General features: G+C 35.2%; 1 pseudogene; it reads right to left on the reverse strand.

The window, feature by feature from the left end:
• Nucleotides 1–10,496: 10,496 nt before the first annotated feature.
• On the reverse strand, nt 10,497–11,367 carry LOC118982483 (40S ribosomal protein SA-like; annotated as a pseudogene).
• Between the last annotated feature and the right edge of the window lie 9,582 nt (nt 11,368–20,949).

Below are 20,949 nucleotides of genomic sequence, written 5' to 3' on the forward strand. Positions count from 1 at the left end.
ATGACCAGTGCAACACTTCCTCTTGTAAAGGGAATTTCATAGTAGGGAGATTGAGGTTGAAATAAATATATATGTAATGTACTATGAAGTTGTGACTTTTCCAAGCAAGAAGAGTAATATTGAACCATTTCAAAGAATTGGTGAATATTTGGAATAATTTTGTGTGGTCAGAGATGGATGCAGTGGGAGAGAGACTCCTCCTTAGTCTGGTAGCACATACAAAATAGATGGTACTGCACAGTAGTCAAGTACCCAGGCTTCGCTTCTTAATAATTAAATGGCCATGGGCAAGTTACTTAGCCTTTCTGTGCCCCTGTTTCCCATAGGTTTTTTGAAGGGAGACTAAAATAAGTGAACTCTCCTGATACATTTAGAATAATACTTAGCACATAGTAATAACTCAGTAAGTATTAATTATTGTTATTAGATAATTAATAACTGGACACCAGAAATGCATGTAGGAAGAGAACCAGTCTTCTGACTGACTTACTTAAAGTAGATGCTGGTAGCACCTTAGTAAACAGTATGAGCAATCAAGAAAAGTCCTCCCTCCCCAAATATTGGCAAACAACTAATCTACATATTTCTATTATCTATGAATGTAAAAACATGTGTTCATTCTCATATACATGAATACACCTATACATACACAGCCCACATGCTCACACTCATTGTGATGCCTATAAAGAGAATTTATATCATAAACTAAGGTGAAAAATAAGTTCACTTGAGGGTAAAAAGAAACTTCTGAAAGATTTATTGCAGCAAATATTTTGGGGAAAGCAGATCTCATACTTATTATTAAATGGAGGAATATGAATACTGAAAGGGGAGATAAAATATTAAATAAGACAAAATGGTAAATAGAAGAAAAGGATGCTGAATGATTAACAGGCAAATCATTTGGCCTGCTAATGTAAACAAGAGCAGGATGAAACAAAGAACAATTGCGGGGAAACTAAAAATTAAATATCTGAATACATATCAGCTTTAGGGATGAAAAGAGCAAAATCAATGCTACATAAAAATAAATCAATGATTATGGAAATCTGAAGAACTATCTCAGAGTGCACAGCATAGACAAAAATACAAGAGAGAAGATTAGAAATGTGAAATAGAAAGGAATAAAACTGTACTCATGGCCAACTATTTTAAAAGAAGACATTTTACCAACTGGGACAGGAACAATAACCTTTGATCTGAATTGGATATAACATATAGGGTGATGGGGAAAAAAAACCTTTTGAAGTCTTCAGACTGAAAGATCTTATTCTGGAACAAATATTACAAGAAATTTTAAAAAGTCTTAACATATATTTATGAATTAATGCTCCAAATAAAAAAAAGATGGATTTCAAACAATAGTAACAAATTAGACCCTCATCTTATTTGGATATTTAAGATGGAAAAATGTATTTTAACATCTTTAAGAGGTGATGTTATAATCTAGCTTTTCCAAAATTACTTAACCATAAATAACATCAATTAACATTATGTAAAAGCATTTTATTGTGTGGTTTCAAAGTACCAACCAATCATTGCTGTCAACTTTTAAAATAATGTCACATAAAAATTCCCTTATAGATCTGTAGACAAAAGTAATTAAAACTTGTTCTTATGTTATTTAGCTCCATTTGCCATAACAAAATACCACAGATTAGGTGGTTTAAACAGCAGATTTTTTTCACACTTCTAGAGGCTAGAAGTCCAAGATCAAGATGTTAGCATGGTTGACTTCTGTGAGGCCTCTCTTCTAGGCTTGTACATGACCATCATTTTTCTGCATCTTCACGTGGTCTTTCCTTCCTGTGTGTCTGTGTCTCAATCTCTTCTTATAAGGACACAGGTCATCTTGGACTAGGGCTCACCCCAATAATCCCCTTTTAACTTAATTACTTCTTTAAAGACCCTATTTTCAAATATAGCCACATTTTGAGTACTAAGGTTTAGAATTCAACATATAAATTTGGGGCAGGTGGGGCACAATTCAGGGTACAATGCTACCAAAAGATAAAATAAAAGAAAGCTCTTCTCAGAGCTATATCCAAAATTAAAACCCAGAAAATATGAAACAAGTAATTCAGAGTTTTGTGGGGTGAAAATATTTAATTAACGAATCTATAGATAGTCGTGTTATAATTCATATATAAAGACCACTTAAAAATGTTAAACTAGCATAATATTGCATACCATATGATCTTGCCAGTAAGTGGAACTTTACAAAAAAAAAGCAAGCAAAATATAACCAGAGACATTGAAACTAAGAACAAACTAACAATAACCAGAGGCAAGGGGGGAAGAGACATTACGAGGTGGAAAGAAGGAAGGGTTTTCAGGAACATCTATGAGGGACAAAACCAAAGCAGGGTGGGATCAAGGGTGGGAGATGGGGATGGCTGGGATGGGCGGGAAGGGTGGGGGGGAAATGGAGTCAAGTGTGCTTGAACAACAATAAAAAAGTTTAAAAATGTTCAACTATATAATGGCTCCCTTTGTTCAAGATATAAAATCCAATAATTATGAAAACTCATCATGAGAAAATTGTATACAAGATAGCAGTCAACTTAAAAAATAAGACTTGAGAAACTAATCATATTGGATTTGAATTGCCAAAATTATTAATTGGATATGAGAGGTAAAAAGAAATTAAAATGTAAAATTAAAAAATTTTCAAAACCTTTAAATCTCCTTTAATATCTCCACTTTTATTTTAGTTATATCAATAGGTTTGATAATTCTTTATGTTTATGACCAGTATGTATATTTGTCTTTTTTTATTAAAAGTAAACTGATGTTGAAATAAAAACAGGCATATAACTTCCCAATCATAAGACAAAAGAAAGCCCAGTTCATTTAAATCAACAATTCTCAAACTTTTTGGTATCATTACTCTTTTACTCTTAATTACTGAGGCATCCAAATAGTTTTTGTTTATGTTGGTTATTTATGTTTTAACAGTGACCATATTCAAAGTCAAAAGTGAGGAATTTAACCCTGGCTGAGTAGCTCAGTTGGTTGGAGAATCATAGATACACTAAAAGGTTGTGGTTTGATTCCCACTTAGGCATGCATGGCTGTGACAACCCATCGATGTATCTCTTACGCATTGATGTTTCTCTGGCTTTCTCCCTTCCTATTTCGAAAACCAATTAAATTGTCCTTAGGTGAGTATTTAAAAAAGACTGGGCAAGTTAAAAAATGCAATTATACACAAATAGACATTTCACTAACCATCAGAACAACATCATCACCTCTCATGCACCCTGTAGAAAACTCCATCATTTGCTAGTGAAAAAATGGAAGCTTAATAATGCAAATCATGTCTTAGTACTATTACAAAAATAGTTTGGATTTGTAAACCCTTACAAGGGGACACACAAATGTTCCAAGATTATTAGTTGAGAACTGCTGGTTTAAATAAATAAAGAATAGAAAACACCAATAAATCCAAAAAGGAGTTGAAAAACTAAGACACAGTTTATCTTGTAGAAGATAGTATAAATAAAGATTAGGAATGAAAATTGATTCACTTTTTATACAAGAGCATCTGCAAGTTGTCCTCCTCCCACTCACTATCCCTCAACCCATGAAGAAACTTTCCACCTGCACTAGTAGCCTCTGTTTTTTAAAATCTAAAGGACACCTTTCAGGCCTCAAGTTTCCTGACTACAGTGACAGTCCTAACAACTTACTATTTCCTCAGTCTCATGACAGTGTTTCCTGCCAGTTCTACTTAAATCTCTTTCACCATTGCTTTAGTTTGGTTAGTTGGCTGCTTTTGTTTGTTTGCTTTTACACTTTTCTGTACTTCTCCTATTTCTGTTTCTAACCCTCTTCTCTTTAAACGTTATCTTCAAGGACATCTCATCCACTCTTCTGGTGTAATAAAACCTTTATGTAAATATCTCCCAAAGTTTTAAGTGCACATATTTATATCTTTATATATGTTAATGTATTAAACTGCTTATAGAACATACCCACTTCAATATAAAATGGACCTTTCAAGTTCAACATATCCCAAACTATATTATGAAACTCTCCTCTAAACGCCATAAAATTTTTTCACCCCTTAAAAATATATTAAGAAATTTTTCTCCTACTTCTTTAATTAATTACCAGTCTTGCTGATTTCACTGTCCAGTTATTTTTACAAACCTGTTTTTCTTCTACTCTTTATTCTAAGTGACCTAAACCAGAAATTTGTTTATATCTTCCATAAACTATTGGAAATATTGTTTGTGTTTTCCCAGCCACCATTCTAGATTTCCTTTGACTACTTTCCGTCTTGATTCAGAGCAGTTCTCCTAAAAGCCCAATGCTGACATTTAACCAAAACTCAGACTTCTTCATGTACAAAGCATCTTAGTATGATATACAAATCCCACTACTTATCTCTATTATGTAATATCTGCCACTCTACTAATGACATTAAAAATAACAGTTCTACATATATAAAGAGAGACAGACAGGCAGAGAGAAATTTGGGGGGCAATAAATGCCCAAGTTAATAAACATTTTTCATCCTATTTAAACTAATATATTTCTAAAAATCTAAAAATTAAAATATTATTCAAAATATTTCAAGAAGAAACACACCAAGGCACATCTTAATCACATTAGGCAAGATCAAAATGAAGGAGAAAATTCTAGAAGCAGAAAGAGATAAGGGGACAGTCACCTACAAAGGAGTACTCATCAGACTGTCAGCGGATTTCTCAAAAGAGACGTTACAGACAAGAAGGGGCTGGAAAAAAGTATTCCAAGTCATGAAATCCAAAGACTACAGCCAAGATTGCTCTATCCAGCAAAGCTTTCATTTAGAATGGAAGGGCGGACAAAGTGCTTCTCAGATAAGGTCAAATTCAAGGAGTTCAGCATCACCAAGCCCTTATTATATGAAATGTTGAAGGGACTTATCTAAGAAAAAGAAGATAAAAAATATTTACAGTGAAAGGACAGCAAACTCACAGTTATTAACAACCACACCTAAAACAAAAGCAAACTAAGAGGACAACTAGGTCGGAAGTGGAAACATAGAAATGGAGATCACATGGAGGGTTAGCAGCAAAGAAGCAGGAGGAGGAGAAGGAAGGAGAAGTTACAGAGAATAAGTAGCATAGATAGTAGGTAGAAAATAGACAGGGGGGAGGGCAGGAATACTATGGGAAACACAGAATCTAAAGAACTTGTGACACATGGACATGAACAAAAGGAGGGAATGGTGGGGGAGGGGTGTGCAGGTGGAGGGGAGTGAAGGGGGGGAATGGGACAACTGTAATGGCATAATCAATAAAATATATTTTAAAATATTTCAATAGCTATAAGTACAAAAGGTAAATATACCAGAATTTATAATTAAAAACTTAAAAAAACACATTTAAGTTCCCAAAAGTAGAGAAGAGTAATACATTCTTTTTTTTAAGATTTTATTTATTTATCTTTAGAGGGGAAGGGAAGGAGAGAAGGAGAGAAATATCAATATATGGTTGCCTCTTGTGAGTCCCCTGCTGGGAACTGGCCTGCAACGCAGGCATGTGCCCTGACTGGGAATCAAACTTTGATCCTGTGGTTCGCAGGCCCACACTCAATCCACTGAGCTACACCAGCCTGGGCGAGTAATACATTCTTTACATATGTTATAGTTACTCCAAATGCTATAATTCAAACCTTAAATTGTTTTTATATATACATTTAGCAACATGGGAAATATGTTGTGATTTTAAGATAAAAGTATAAGATTGCATATATTTTATGATGAAAATGATACTTTTAAACACTAGGTTGCACAAGAAAAAATACTGAAAAAACAACAACAACATAGTAAGACTGATTTTAGAAAGATTTTTCTTGCCCCTCCTCCAATACTTGATAATGTGATTACACTGCATTATAATAGAAGAAAATAATATAGGTTTTGTTGTTTTTAAAGATCCATGAAAATGTAAATCTTAGATGTTTTCTATCATTCTAGTAATATCAATATTTTTTCTTGATATGATATAAAGCAGTAAGCAAATGGAAATTGTCCGATGTGTTTATTTTTTTTCACTATGATGATTTGAGGTTTACATAACTTGGTGCCAGGGCAAAAATTAAGGTTCACACAACTAGAGTAAATATTTTTTCTATAAAAATTATTTGGTCCAAAAAAACATATATCTGTACATTACCTTTATATATACTATCTCAGATCTCCTTGGTAATTTAGGCATTTAATCTCTCAAAGCTCAGGGTCAGAAGCTAGATACTGCCCAAGTTTATAAGCTTACCTCTGCCACTACCCATTGTGTGATCTTGGGCAAGTTATTTGACCTCATTATATCTTAGATTTTACCTGTGTAAAATGGGAATAATAATAGCACCTACCTCACATAAATGATGAGGATAAAATGACTAGAACATGTAGAGCACTTAAGCCACTGTAGGACATATAATAAACACTAAATAATGTCAATTACTATCTTTTATTATCATAATATTATAGATAAATATACTAACTACAAATGTACTTATACAGTATATAATTATAAGTACATTATAATTAGTTTTTGCATGTATTATTCATTATTCATTTGAAATCTCACCACAAGCCTATGAAATAGATAGGGCAGGTATCATAAGCGTTTTTGCATATGACAAGTCTAAGTCTCACAGTGGTTGGGTTACTTGCCCAGAGTTTAAAAATTTACTAGATAAAACACATTGACTCATGAATATTCTAATGTTGCCCCAGGGCCCAGGCTCATCATGACCAAAGTCCCTGAGAGAGATGAATTGCCTGGCCAAAGGCAAGAAGTTAGAAATCTCTGCTTGTTTTCATTTCTTATTTCAGAATAAGTGGGCACATACATATAAATGTTAAACAACAGGCTGAGACAGAAGGGAGCTCCAGTTTACAATATTTGCTCATTTCTTAGTTCTCTGATATAAAATATGGCCAATTTAAAACTTCCAATCTGAAGTCAGTGAATAAAGAGTTTGGAGAGATGAGCACAATGAACTCTCCCTAACCAATATGATCTGGCTTCAGTACATCACAGGATGTAAAGAAAATGATCACAAATGGAAAATTTTGCCCATGATTGGTCTCAGTGTTTAAGTTAACATTGAAGCCATTTTCTAGCAATATTGTATATGAACAATATCTAACCAGACCACTTTCATTTCTTCACTTAAGACTTTAGAACCATCTTATATTAGAATAACTAATCAGTTATAAAATTACCCGGCTCATATCTTTTTTCTTTCCAGATTTAGTGTTACACTGAACTAGTTTCTCTTTCTGAATGCACGTTTAAAAGGCACCGTGTGTTCTGGGATGTTTAAGATCCTTGGCTAAGTTATCAAGAAAACCACATTTATTGGGACTGCTTTGTCCTTAGGAAAGTTTAAGAAGGAGCACCCAGTGCTTCACAGGTCTATTAAGATCTATTAAGATCTTCCTAAGATCTTACCGAATATAGATGCCACACTCAGAGGAAATGTCTCATCCCACTGTTGCATATCATTGCCAGCATGAGCACCCTGACATTGCTGATAGATCAGAAGAAGTCATTTTCTTCTGGTTCCCTATCATTTTTGTGAACACTCAGTATATTCAACATAGATTCTTGACTAGATTCAAGGGAGTTGGAAGAATTCTGATACTTTCTGTTTTGTGTTGTGGAATTGCCAAGAGCAGTTACCTCAGAAATGGCAAGTCAAGTGCTCTTGGATCATTTAAAAACATTAATGTCTATTTTAACAACGTTGGGACATTATAATTTACCAATAACAATATGATGGTAAAATAGTTCTCATAAGGCATAATATAGTTGCATGTGTATTAATGTCCCAAGTCTCATTGTACCATTTTGAACTTACTCAAAGAAAATATTCAAAAGACTATACTGATGCCTTATTGTTAAACTTTCTGGTATCCTAGAAATATATTTAGTTATGTATCAAACTAACTTAGCAGAGTGTAATTGGTTTTCTATCAGTCTGGTTCTACTGTGAGGCACCAGTGTTCCAAATTCACAAAATATGGGATAGAAGTACCTGCTGAAGTCTTCAAAGATCACTAATGATGTTTGAAGATACCTCCTCTAATGACATGTGTGTATAGTGACAATGCTGGAAAGCATCAGCTCCTGATTTGAAGGCATGATCCTCTTCCTCTTTCTCATTTTCATACTTTTATATTCCCCACCATGTACCATGACTTCAAACCAGTCACTCAGGGATTTGCTTCTAGATTTTTCTTTATTGAGTTTGACAGTTGAGGCTTAATGATAAATAACCTCCCTGCAGCAGAAACAAGTTTATCTTGTACAATACTGTTAATATTTGCCCTGCGGGCAGAAGGAATGAGGAACACAGTATTGATTAAAGAACTTTGGATATCACAATTATATGCCATACTTAAAATGCTGCAGCACCTAACTTTACTTGGTTGTTTTCTGTATCCATAAGAAATGCTACAAGAAATTAAGTGTTTCATAAAGTCAGAGTACATACATGCCAATTTTCCATCCTCTAAAATATGCACCTGAGATAAAGGGTATGTGCAAGTGGTTTAACTACTAAATGATCTCTGAAAGCACAGGGTGAGAATGAGGAATGTCAACAGAAGAAGTCCATAAAAAGGATGCACTCACTGCTAAGTTACATCTGTGAGTGGCTGGAGTTCAGTCCCCTGGGAATCCATAAAAGACAATGTAAATACACCTCTAAGGTAGGAGATATCTAGGGTACTTGCCATCTCTTTTCCCTCAGTGGCTGAGTGTGGTTCTTGGCATTTTAAAGACAAACCACTTTGACTCTTCCATGTACTCCAGCTGACTATGACCTCAGGTAGAAAGATACACTGGTTCTTAAGGTAGGGACTATTGGCATATGAAATAAAAATATGAGAGTGGACCTCCAAGAAACTCAGGAATTTATTTATTAAAAATGTGCATTTACTCATACAAGTTTAAACTTCAGTAAACTTCAAACTACCATCCATTTGATACAATACACCTATTGAAACATTTTTTTCATTGCTCAAAACAATTTTTGAACTCTTCAATTTCAATGCCTTTTAGTGCTTCTACTGTTTTTTGTTTGTTTGTTTCACTTCTTCCATGATAGAAAAACATTTCCCTTTGAACACTTTTTTAATCTGGAGAAGCAAACAAACAAATAAAAAATGACTCAGGGTGAGATCAGGTGAATAGGGAGGGTAGAGCATGGGGGTCATGTTGCTTTTGGTCAGAAGCTGCTAAACACTCAGTGCAGTGTGGGCAGGTGTGCTCCTAAATCACCCATCATGATACTGGGAAAGACACTGAAAGAGTTTTCAGAAAAATTTACTGAAGATGACTGCAGCCTCTCACAAAAACACCAGCTGGTACACTGATACAGATAGGTTCCTAGAACACTCACCTAGCAGGGGAAGCCTGTATTATAAGGTACCCACCCTCCAGATTATTCTGGTGTTTTTGGTACCCTCTCATACATCAAAGCTAGAGATGAACCCCAGAATTGGCTGAGGCAATACAAATTAGGCATTGATATGTCTAACACAACAAATTTACTTCCAGCATAGTTGATTCAAACTTGGAATAAATAAAAAAGCAAAGACTAAGTATGTAAAGTTGATGGCAACTACTGAATAAGCCATATAAATACACTGCTTTCTCTTCCTGTCTTATTGTTACTCTTCCCTCAAGAGAATCCCTAACCTCACACTAATCTCCAGTATACTTGTAATCACCAGAGCCCAAGTTTCCCTTCCACCCATTTCTACCTTCCCTAGACCTACATCCCATCTTCTCTCTAACGCTTATCAAAATTAAACTTACCTGTCCTGTTGACAATCTCTTCAGAGATACTTTCTGCTTTCAAAAGTAATATGTTATTACCTGATAAACTCATGTACTAAAAGATGGTTGATTAGCACATCACTCAAAAATAGTTATATATTGGTTACCCTGGCTGGTGTAGTTCAGTGGATTGAGCGAGGGCCTGCAAACCAAACAATTGCGGTTCAATTCCCAGTCAGGGCACATGCCTGGGTTGCAGACCAGTTCCCGGCAGGGGACTCACAAGAGGCAACCATACATTGATGTTTCTCTCCTTCTCTCCTTCCCTTCCCCTCTAAAAATAAATAAATAAAATCTTTTTAAAAAATAAAAAAGTTATATATTGGGTGAAAGCATTAAATGGGTAATTACATAAATTTTAAATAAAATAGCAGGTTGATGGTAGAAGAATTTGGAGACATAAGGGCATTTCTAATAATGATTTCTTCTTCCCTAAAATATTTGATTAAGAAATATACACCATTTGGACAGTCAGTAAATAATATTATGTTGAAAAGCCTGACGAATCCAGTCTTAATTATATTTATTTCTTATTTAACTCAGAATTCTTCATAGTTTTAAATGTATGCAACTTTTAGAAACTGTTTATTTTTCCATCAAGCCATGATGGAATAATACTCTCTGTTTAAGAGTTTGTTGAAGAATAGCTTAAGACCATTCAGTTGTCCCTATCCATTTAGTGACTTGAGCAGTGAAGGCTGCAAACCAGTGGTCAGTGGCAAGTTGAACAGTCCAGTCTTAAGTAGGGAACTCCTGAATAGGTTCAGAAGGGGACCTTCGAGAGCAGTCTGTGACTCAGGCTGTGCAGCAGTGAACTCTGGAGCAGTTCGTTCACCCTGAAATCCCTCTTTGGTCACAGCCTTTTCAGTTGTTCCTTTTTAGTCTCTTCCGAATATCTGTAGAAGTAGAGATCAGGCGTGACCTCCCTGATGTGTGGTTATGGGGGATGGTGCCAAGCATATGCAGAGCTTCCTGGGGCAGCATTCACCATATCAGACCCACTGACTGAGCCCCCTTGTTATTCCTTGTTGTTGTAAGGAATGGTAAAGTCCACATAGCCTAGAGGAAAGTCTGTGTTACTAAGTGCAATGGTAGACAAGTTAACATAAGATTCCTCTGTGAGAGACTGGTGGTCAGCCCTAGGATCAGTAACCATCAGAAGACTCAGCTCTAGGAAGGCTGTCTAGATGTGGTTAGTGAAGATTCCAGAAGTGAAGGGACCAGTAGGAGTGGGTGCAGTGGCAGCAGCAAACTTCAGCACAGCTTGCTGGTATTCCGGGAAGATCTGACACCAACATCAATTGGGTTTTCAATGGCAATGATAACAAAAGCTGCCAGCAGAAGCTACTCCCAGGTTCTCTTCAAATACATGATGTAGATGCCATCACTGTTTTTTTTTTTTATAGATGTGCTATTGCATTTAGAAGTCAAGGTTGGTGTCCCCTTAGTGGGTTTCTACTACAAGAAATTTGAGGATATCCTTCTTCTTCATTTGCAGGTCACCAAGGACTCTGGACATTGGGAAAGTTTCCCTTTAAGGTATGTAGGAACTCAAGCAGTGTTATATGGGTTCCTCTCTGAGTAGTGCAGAAAGGTTCCCTGCACATTTTATCAAAAAAATTTAAATAAAGTTTAACCTATTTCCTTTATCTTTTAAAATATAACATTTGACATCTATCTACTCTTCTATATTCTTTTAAAATATAACATTTGGCATACATCTATCTACTCTTCTACGTGTCCCTCTTTACCCCACCCCACAAGTAACTAACACCTTTCCTGAATTATGTATTTGTCATTATTTCTTTTAAAAATGTTTTTATCATATGTAAAAGATAAAAATAATACATTAGCTAATTTTACTTGTTTTTGAGATTTATGAAAATTAGGATATGCAGTACTCTGAAACTTATCACATCTTATTGTGTTTTTAAATGTTATATTCCTAATAGCCATTCACATGGTTCCATGTAATCTGTAGCCGCACTGCATTCTTTTTTCCTCTGTATAAAATTTCTTTGTAAATATATTTCAATTTATTTTTCTAGTATATTACTGGTATATATTTGGATTGTTTCTAGTCTTTGTTATTTTGAAGAATTTTCCTATAAATATTCTTGTACTTGTTTCTAGATGTATATGTGTAAGTATAGATACCTAAGTGTACAAACAATTATTTATGTGCCAAGACATATAGACATGAAAATGTTCAACTTTAGAATATAATACCATTGTTTTCAGGAGTGTAAATGAGCCAGACTTTTTTTTACTATGCTGAGTTCCACCAGAATACAAGAATCATATTTGCTATTATAAGTAACCTCCAAGGACAAAAGAAGGGAACCTCTTTAAGCAAAGTCAATGTTCAAGCTCTTTTATATTCAGGTATCCTCTGGGAAAAATCATTAAAAATTATACTAATAAGAGAAAGCATTCATTTTCTCTTTCAGACAGATGCTGTTCAAAAAAAAAAAAAGATGACTGTACTGTGCTTCCTCAAACTCTCCTGAGACTCTTTAAAGTCCCTTTCCCCCAGCTTTTGGATTACTTGGAGCTCAGCCTCCACAAAAGTATTACTATGCACAACTCATAAATAGCCGAAGATAGCTGAACCAATGAGCTCTATTAGAGAGTATCATTGGAAAGGTTGCCAGAGTTGGCAAGTTTATATATCTATCTATATCTGTACCTATCTATATAGATAGGTATAGATATACAAGGTCTGGCACAAATAACATCCCTTCTTTACTACAAAATCTTTTATTACTAAATCATAAGCATGTGATTATATAACCTAACAATATCACACTGAAGCACATCATTTGACATTTTAGGTGAAATATTTAAATTGCTGTCCATCTTGTGTGAGACATTCACGATCCTTAACAACTACACTCAAACATGTGTTACTTCTTCTGGATTCTATATATTGAATATACATATAAATATATGAGAGTGTATATATATATTTTTTTAAGTAATGGTGGGTTCTGCATGTCACAATTTTTTACAATTGAACCTCTATTCAATGGTGGTTTCAGTATTACAGTGGGTATGAGTATGGGTCAAGTAAGCTATAGTACAGATAGCTGCCTGTACTTGATTGACTATTTCAGTACCACAGATTTCCTTGAGTGGTGGACTTCTCATATGAATATATATTTATGCAAGATATAGGGGACTTGTGATGAACTTGTATCTTTCTAAAAAAGTTTGTATTGGTATGACTTTAAAAGGTAGATCATTTGTGGTGGTCCATGATTTTCTGCAAAGGTACAGTTTTGTCAATATTGGGATGTTCATAAGGTCAGTATGTTTAGCACAACTAACTGAAGTTAGCCTGCTGTGGGAAGCATCAGTTGTGGTAAAGTATGAGCAATTTATCATTGTTATGATATATGACTATAGCTATGGCATTTCTTGAGTTTTTCCCAGGTGGCAGAGATCCTCTTTCAACAGTAAATCAAGGCAAGACTCACATTGAGCTGGAAGCTTGAGTAAAGAAATAGTTGGTCTATTCATAAAATTAGCTAAGATATTGGCCATACACCTTGCATTTCACAGTATAAAATTTAGGGGGCTTATCTTACCTAATGGGTGTTCAATAAAAAGAGCACTCACTGTAGAAATAGTTGATTAGGTCAGAGAGTCTCTTATCTTTTTATATAATAAGACAATCTCTCTTATTAGGAATCAATGATAAACCAGCAGTTGCTATTCAGCCCAGATACCAAGGGTAACTGAAGTCTAATTGCCAAAGTCTTCAATAAGCTATGAGATTGCTTCAAAACACATATAGTTTTATAAGAGATTGGAGAATGTCCAGGATAGGTCATTTTTAAAAAATTGTTGCTTGAACTTTTTTTATGCTTTTCATTATAGAGACTCCTCTCAAATTTGGAAGCTTACTTGGTGACTAGTAGAGGCTTTGGGTAAATTTCCAACTGTGTAGCATGCTGTTCCCAAATTCAAAGCCTGTCTAGGCTTCATTTTCTCTATGTATTTATCTAATTATTTGTGCCTTATACTACATTTTGGTCAATTCTTCATATATAATTCTAGTTCACTAATGTGTTCTTTATTTGTGTCTTTCTATACCTGTATTTTGATAGCTTTATTAAGCTATAATTGATATATGAGAAGTTGCAAAAATTTAACTTAAATATCTTGTTGAGTTTGGACAAATGCATACACTTGTGATATTGTTACATACATTACTTCAAGCAGAGTATCTTTCCATCCCCATTTGGCCCCCTTTGCTCATGTCCACCTACCCATACCCATCTCCCTTTCCTCTGGCTATCACCACACTGTTGTCTCTGCCTATGTGTTAGTGTTTTCCTTTGTTAATTCCTTCAAGTTCTTTCATCCAGCCCCCCAAACCTCCTCCCCTCTGACAGCTATCAATCTGTTCTCTGTGAAAATGCTTCTTCTTCTATTTTGTTTATGAGTTTATTTTGTTCATTAGGCTCCACATATAAATGAGATCATATGGTATTTTTCTTTCTCTGACTAGTTCATTTCACTTAACATAATATTCTCCAGGTTCTTCCATGATGTCAGAAAAGATGAGGGTTTTTTTATGTTTTTTTTATAATTATCGGATTCAGTATTTATTTATTATTTTTACAGAGTAATTATAACAAAGATTTATTTGTTTATTTATTTATTTTATTTGATTGTTTAAATTATTTAATTGTTGTTCAATTATACTTGTCTGCATTTCCCCTCACCATCCCCCCACCGCACCCAAACCCACTTCCCTCCCTTGCTTCCATTCTCCCACATTGTTTTGTTCATGTGTCCTTTATAGTAATTCCAAAAAACCCTTCCTTCCATTGTCCCATCCCTCCTCATCTATGGCTATTGTTGGAATGTTTGAAACTTCAATGACTCTGGTTATATTTTGTTTGCTTTATTATTTTGTTGATTATGTTCTAGTTAAAGGTGATATCATATAGTATTTATTCCTCACTACCTGGTTTATTTCACTTAGCATAATGCTTTGCAGTTCCATCCATGCACTCCCAAAGGGCTGGACCCCCATCTTTCCCTCTGCTGTGTAGTATTTCATTATGTAAAAGTAACATGGTGTCTTGATTGACTCATTTAATGAAGGGCATTTAGGTTGCTCTCAGCATTTGGCTATTGTAAATTGTACTGCTATGAACATTGGGGTGCATGAGTTTTTTTGAATTGGTGTTTCAGGGCTCTTAGGATACACTCCCAACAGTGGAATTGCTGAGTCAAAAAGCAGTTTCATTTTTAGTTTTCTGAGGAAATGTCATACTGTTTCCCAAAGTGGGTGCAACAGTCAGCATTCCCATCAGCAATGCATTAGGATTTTCTTTTCTTCACAAACTCTCCAACACTTGTTTATTGATTTGTTTGTGATGGCCATTCAGACCAGTGTGAAATGGTATCACATTGTGGTTTTAATCTGCATCTCTCTAACCACTAATGATGCTGAGCATTTTTTTCATATGTCTCTGGGCCCTCTGTATGTCCTCCTTAAAGAAGTGTCTCTTCAAGTCTTTTGCCCACTTTTTAGTTGGGTTTTCTGTCTTCCTGGAGTGGAGTCATGTAAGTTCTTTATAAATTTTGGAGATCAAACCCTTGTCAGAGGTATCATTGGCAAATAAAATCTCCATATAGTTGATTCTCCCCTTATTTTTTCTAAACAAACATTTTTTAATTCAATTATTGTTCGAGTACAGTATTCTGTCTTTTACTCCCATCTCAGCCCATCCACCCAGCCCACCCCACCTCCCTCCCATTTGAACCCCACCTAGTTTTTCTCCATGGATCCTTTATACTTGTCCCTGAAAACTCCTCCCCTTTTCCCCTAAAATTTTCTCCCCTCTCCCCTCTGGTCAATGTCAGCTTGTTCTCTATTTCAGTGTCTTTGGTTATATTTTTCTTGCTTGCTTGTTTGTTTTGTTGTTTAGGTTCCTATTAAAAGTGAGATCATATGGTGTTTTTCTTTCACCACCTGGCTTATTTCACTCAGCATAATGCTTTCCAGTTCCATCCATGCTATTGCAAAGGGTAGGAGCTGCTTCTTTCTTTCTGCTGCATAGAATTCTATTGTGTAAATGCACCATAGTTTTTGGATTCATTCATTTACTGATGGACACATAGGTTGCTTCCAACTCTTGGCTATTGTAAATTGTGCTTCTATAAACATTGGGGTGCATAGGTTCTTTTGGACTGGTGTTTTAGTGTTCTTAGGATATACTCCTAGCAGTGTAATTGCTGGGTCAAAAGGCTTATTCATTTCTAGTTTTCTTAGAAAATTTCATAATGTTTTTCATAATGGTTGTACCAGTCTGCAATCCCACCAACAGTGCACTAGGGCCCCATTTTTTCCACAACGTCTCTAACACTTGTTTTTTGCTGTGTTTACAATAGCCATTCTGACTGTTGTGAAGTGGAATCTCACTGTGGTTTTAATTTGCATCTCTCTGATAAATAGCAATATTGAGCATCTTTTCATGTGTCTCTGGATCCTTTGTACGTCCTCCTTGGAGAAGTGTCTGTTCAAGTCCTTTGCCCATTTTTTTAATTGGGTTGCTGTCTTCTTAGAGTGGAGCCATGTAAGTTCTTTATATATTTTGGAGATTAAACTCTTGTCTGAGGTATCATTGGCAAATATGTTTTCCCATATGGTTGGTTCTTTTTTCATTTTAATGCTATTTATTTGAGTTCCCATTTGTTTATTTTCTCCGTTATATCCCTTGCTTTAGGGGACATATTAGTGAAGATATTCCTGCCTGGAATGTTTGATATTTTCCAGCAGATGTTTTTCTCTAGGACTTTTATGATGCTATGACTTATATTTAAGTCTTTTGTCTACCTTGAATTTATTTTTGTTTATTGTGTAAGTTGGTGATCGAGTTTCACTTTTTTGCATGTAGCTGTCCAGATATCACAACACAATTTATTGAAGAGGCTATTTTTACTCCATTTTATGCTTCTGCCCCCTTTTGTCAAATACTGATTCACCATAGAGACTTGTGCTTATTTATGGGCTCTCTATTCTGTTCCATTCGTCTATGTGTCTGTTCTAATGCCAGTACCAGACTGTTTTGATTACAGTGGACTTGTAATACAGTTTAATATCAGGAAGTTTGATCCCTCCTACATTGTTCATCTTTGTCAAAATTGCTGTAGCTATTCAGGGTCATTTACAATTTCATATAAATATATGAAATGTTTGTGCTATATTTGTGAAATATGTCATTGGTACTTTAATAGGGATTGCATCAAATCTATATCACTTTGGATAGTATGGTCATTTTGATGATGTTATTCTTTCAATTCATTATCATGGTACATGTTTCCACTTGTTTGTGTCTTCCTTAATTTCTTTCTTCAGTGTTGTATGATTTTCTGATTACAGGTCATTTACCTATTTGGTTAGGTTTATTCCTAGGTACTTTTTTTGTTGTTGTTGCTGCTATAGCAAGTGGGAGGTTTTTCCCTGATTCCTGTTTCTGATATTTCATTGTTAGTGTATAAAAAATTCCTTTATTTATGAATATGACTTTGTATCCCATTGTTTCACCAAATTCATTTATTAGGTTGAATAGTTTTTTGGTGGAGTCTTTCAGATTTTCTATGTAGACTATCATGTCATCTGCAAACAATGACAATGTTGCTTTCTCCTTTCCAGTTTGGATGCCTTTATTTTGTTTTTTCGTGTCTGTTTGCTGTGGCTAGGACTTCCACTACTATATTGAATAGGAGTGGTGAAATCAGACATCCTTGTCCTGTTCCTGATTTTAATGAAAAGCTCTAAGTTATTGCCCATGGAATGTGATGTTGGCTGTAGGTTTCTCATATATGGCCATTATTATGTCAAAGAATGCTCCCTGTATTCCCACTTTGCTAAGTGTTCTTATCAGAAATGGGTGCTGTACCTTATCATATGCTTTTCCTCATCTATTAATATAATCTTGTGATTTTGTTTTTTGTTTACTTTATGTGATGTATCATATTTATTGATCTCTTATATTGTATCATCCTTGCATCCCTGGGATGAATTAAATTTGATCATTGTATATGGCCTTCTTAGGTATTGCTGGATACGGTGTGCCAATATTGTGGAGGATATTCATCAGCAATACTGTCCTTAGGTTTTATTTGATTCTTATGTCTTTATCTTGTTTTGGGATTAGGATGGTGATGGATTAATGAAAAGAGTTTGGGAGTCTTCTATCTTCCTAATTTTTTTTGGAATAATCTCTGAAGGGTAGGGGTTAGTTCTTTCTTAAATGCTTTGTAAAATTCTACTGTGAAACCTTCTGGTAAAGAACTTACGTGTATCACAAGCTTTTTCATTACTGTTTTAATTTTTTCATCTGTTATTTGTCTGTTCAGGCTCTCTGCTTCTTCTTCTTTCAGTTTTGGAAAATTATATTTTTCTAAGAATTTGTCCATTTGACCTATGTTTTCAAATTTCTTGGCATATAGTTCTTTGTAGTAATTTCTTACAGTCCTTTGTACTTCTGTGGTATCAGTTGTCATCTCTTCACTTTCATTTCTAATTGTGTTATTTGGGTCATGTTTCTTTTTTTGTTAATGAGCCTGCTTAAAGTCTTGTCAGTTTTGTTTATCTTTTCAAAGAACCAGTCCCTGGATTTATTGAACCTTGGAATTGTGCTTTTAGTCTCTATGTTGTTTAATTCTGCTCTGATCTGGGTTATTTCCTTCCTCCTACTTGATCTGGGCTGTCTTTGTTGTTGTTCCTCTAGTAGTTGTAGGTGTACAGTTAGGTTGTTTATTTGAAATATATCTATCTTTTTTAAGGAGACTTGTGTTGGTATGAACTTCCCTCTCAGGATTGCCTTCTCTGTGTCCCATAAGTTTTAAATTGCTGTTCATTTTAATTTGTTTCCAGAAACTTTTTGATTCCCTCCTTAATCTCATTCTTGACCTATTCATTGTTTAATAGTATGCTTTACGATCTCCATGAGTTTAAGTGTTCTTGTTGGGGGGGGGGGGTTAGTTTCTAATTTCAGTCCTTTTTGGTTAGAGAAAATGCTTGATATGATTTCACTGTTCTTGGATTTGTTGGGGCTTGTTTTGTGTCCTACCATGTGGTCTCTTTTTGAAAATGTTCCATGTGCATTTGAAAAGAATGTGTATTTAGCTTCTTTGGGATGAGAGGCTCTACATATATCAGTTAAGTCCATTTGACCAAGGGCGTTGTTCAATGCAACAATATCCTTGTTGATATTTTGTTGGGAAGATATGTCCATTTTTGACAGTGGGATGTTAAAATCCCCTACTATTATTGTGTTGCTGTCAAAATCTTCCTTGAACTCTTCCAAGATTTCACTTATGTATCTGTATTTTCCTTTGTTGGATGCATATATATATTTACAATGTTTATGTCTTCTTGATGGAGTCTTCCTGATGTAGTCTTCCCTTGAGTATTATGAAGTGACTTTCTGGGTCTCTCTTTATGGCCCTTTTTTTGAAGTGTATTTTTTCTGATATGAGTATTGCTTTTCATATCAAATCTGGCTTTTTCCCGTGTCCATTTGCTTAAAAGCTTTCTTTCCAGCCCTTCATTTTCAATCTGTGTAGGTCTTTTGTTCTGATGTGGGTCTCTTGTAGGCAGCATATGTGCCGAACATGCTTTCTTGTCCATTCGGCTTTCCTATGTTATTTGATTGGAGCATTTAATCCATTTACATTTAAAGTTATCATTGATAGGTACTTATTCATTGCCATTTTTTGTACTTATGTTCCTCTCTCTCTCACTGTTCTTATTCCTGTTCTTAAAGCAGTCTCTTTAGCATGTATTGCAGAGCTACTTTGGAGAAGGTATATTCTTTGAGGCTTCTTTTGTCTGGGAAGCTTCTTATCTGGCTTTTTATTTAAATTGAGAGCTTTGTTGGATAAAGTAGTCTTGTTTGCAGGCCTCTGGTTTTTATTACTTGGGATATTTCTTGCCATTTTTTTCTGGCCAGGAGCATTTCCAATGGGAAGTCAGCTGCCAGTCTTATGGGGCTCCCTGTATGCTAATTCTGTTCTTCCATTACTTTCTTTAATATTCTCACTTTGTCTTAGAATTTTGCCACTTTAAATATGATATGTCTTGAATTGGGCCTCTTTGGGTTCCTGTTGATGGGAACACTGTGTTTCCTGAACTTTCGTGACATTTTCTCTCATCAAAATTAGAAAGTTTCCCATCATTACTTTATCTTTTTTTAGGGTCCTTCTTTAGAAATCTTTTTTTAAATTTAGTTATTGCTCAAGTACAGTTTTCTGTCTTACTCCTATCCCAGGCCACCCCCCACAGTGTTCCCCAGCTTGCTCCCATTTCCACCCCCGTTAGTTGTTGTCCATGTGTCCTTTATATTAGTTCCTGTAAATCCTTCCCATTTTTCCCTTGAAATTCTATCCCCTCTCCCTCCTGGCCACTGTCACTGTGTTCTCTATTTCAATGTCTTTGTTTTCATTTGGCTTGCTTGTTTGTTTTGTTGTTTAGTTTCCTGTTAACGGTGAGATTATGTGGTATTTTTCTTTCAATGCCTGGCTTATTTCACTCAGCATAATGCTTTCCAGTTCCATCCATGATGTTGCAAAGGGTAGGGGCTCCTTCATCCTTTCTGCAGCATAGAATTCCATTGTGTAAATGTACCATAGTTTTTTGATCCATTCATTTACTGACAGGCACATAGGTTGATTCCAGTTCTTGGCTATTGTAAATTGTGCTTCTATGAACATTGGGGTGCATAGGTTCTTTTGGATTGGTGTTTCAAGGTTCTTAGGATATAATCCAGCAGTGGAATTGCTGGGTCAAAAGGCAGATCCATTTTTAATTTTGAGAGAAAATTCCATACTCTTTTCCACAGTGGTTATACCAGTCTGCAATCCCACCAACAGTGGATTAATGGCTTCTCTTCTCCAAAACCTCTCCAACACTTGTTGTTTGTCAGTTTGTTTATGATGGCCGTTCTTACTGGTGTAAAGTGGTAAATCATTGTGGTTTTAACTTGCATCTCTCTGATAGCTAGCAATATCGAGAATCTTTTCATGTGTCTCTGGATGCTCTGTATGTCCTCCTTGGTGAAGTGTCTGTTCAAGT

The sequence above is a fragment of the Sturnira hondurensis genome, unplaced genomic scaffold (genome assembly GCF_014824575.4).
Source record: "Sturnira hondurensis isolate 20B ecotype Veracruz unplaced genomic scaffold, ASM1482457v3 Scaffold0025379, whole genome shotgun sequence".
Lineage (NCBI taxonomy): Eukaryota > Metazoa > Chordata > Mammalia > Chiroptera > Phyllostomidae > Sturnira > Sturnira hondurensis.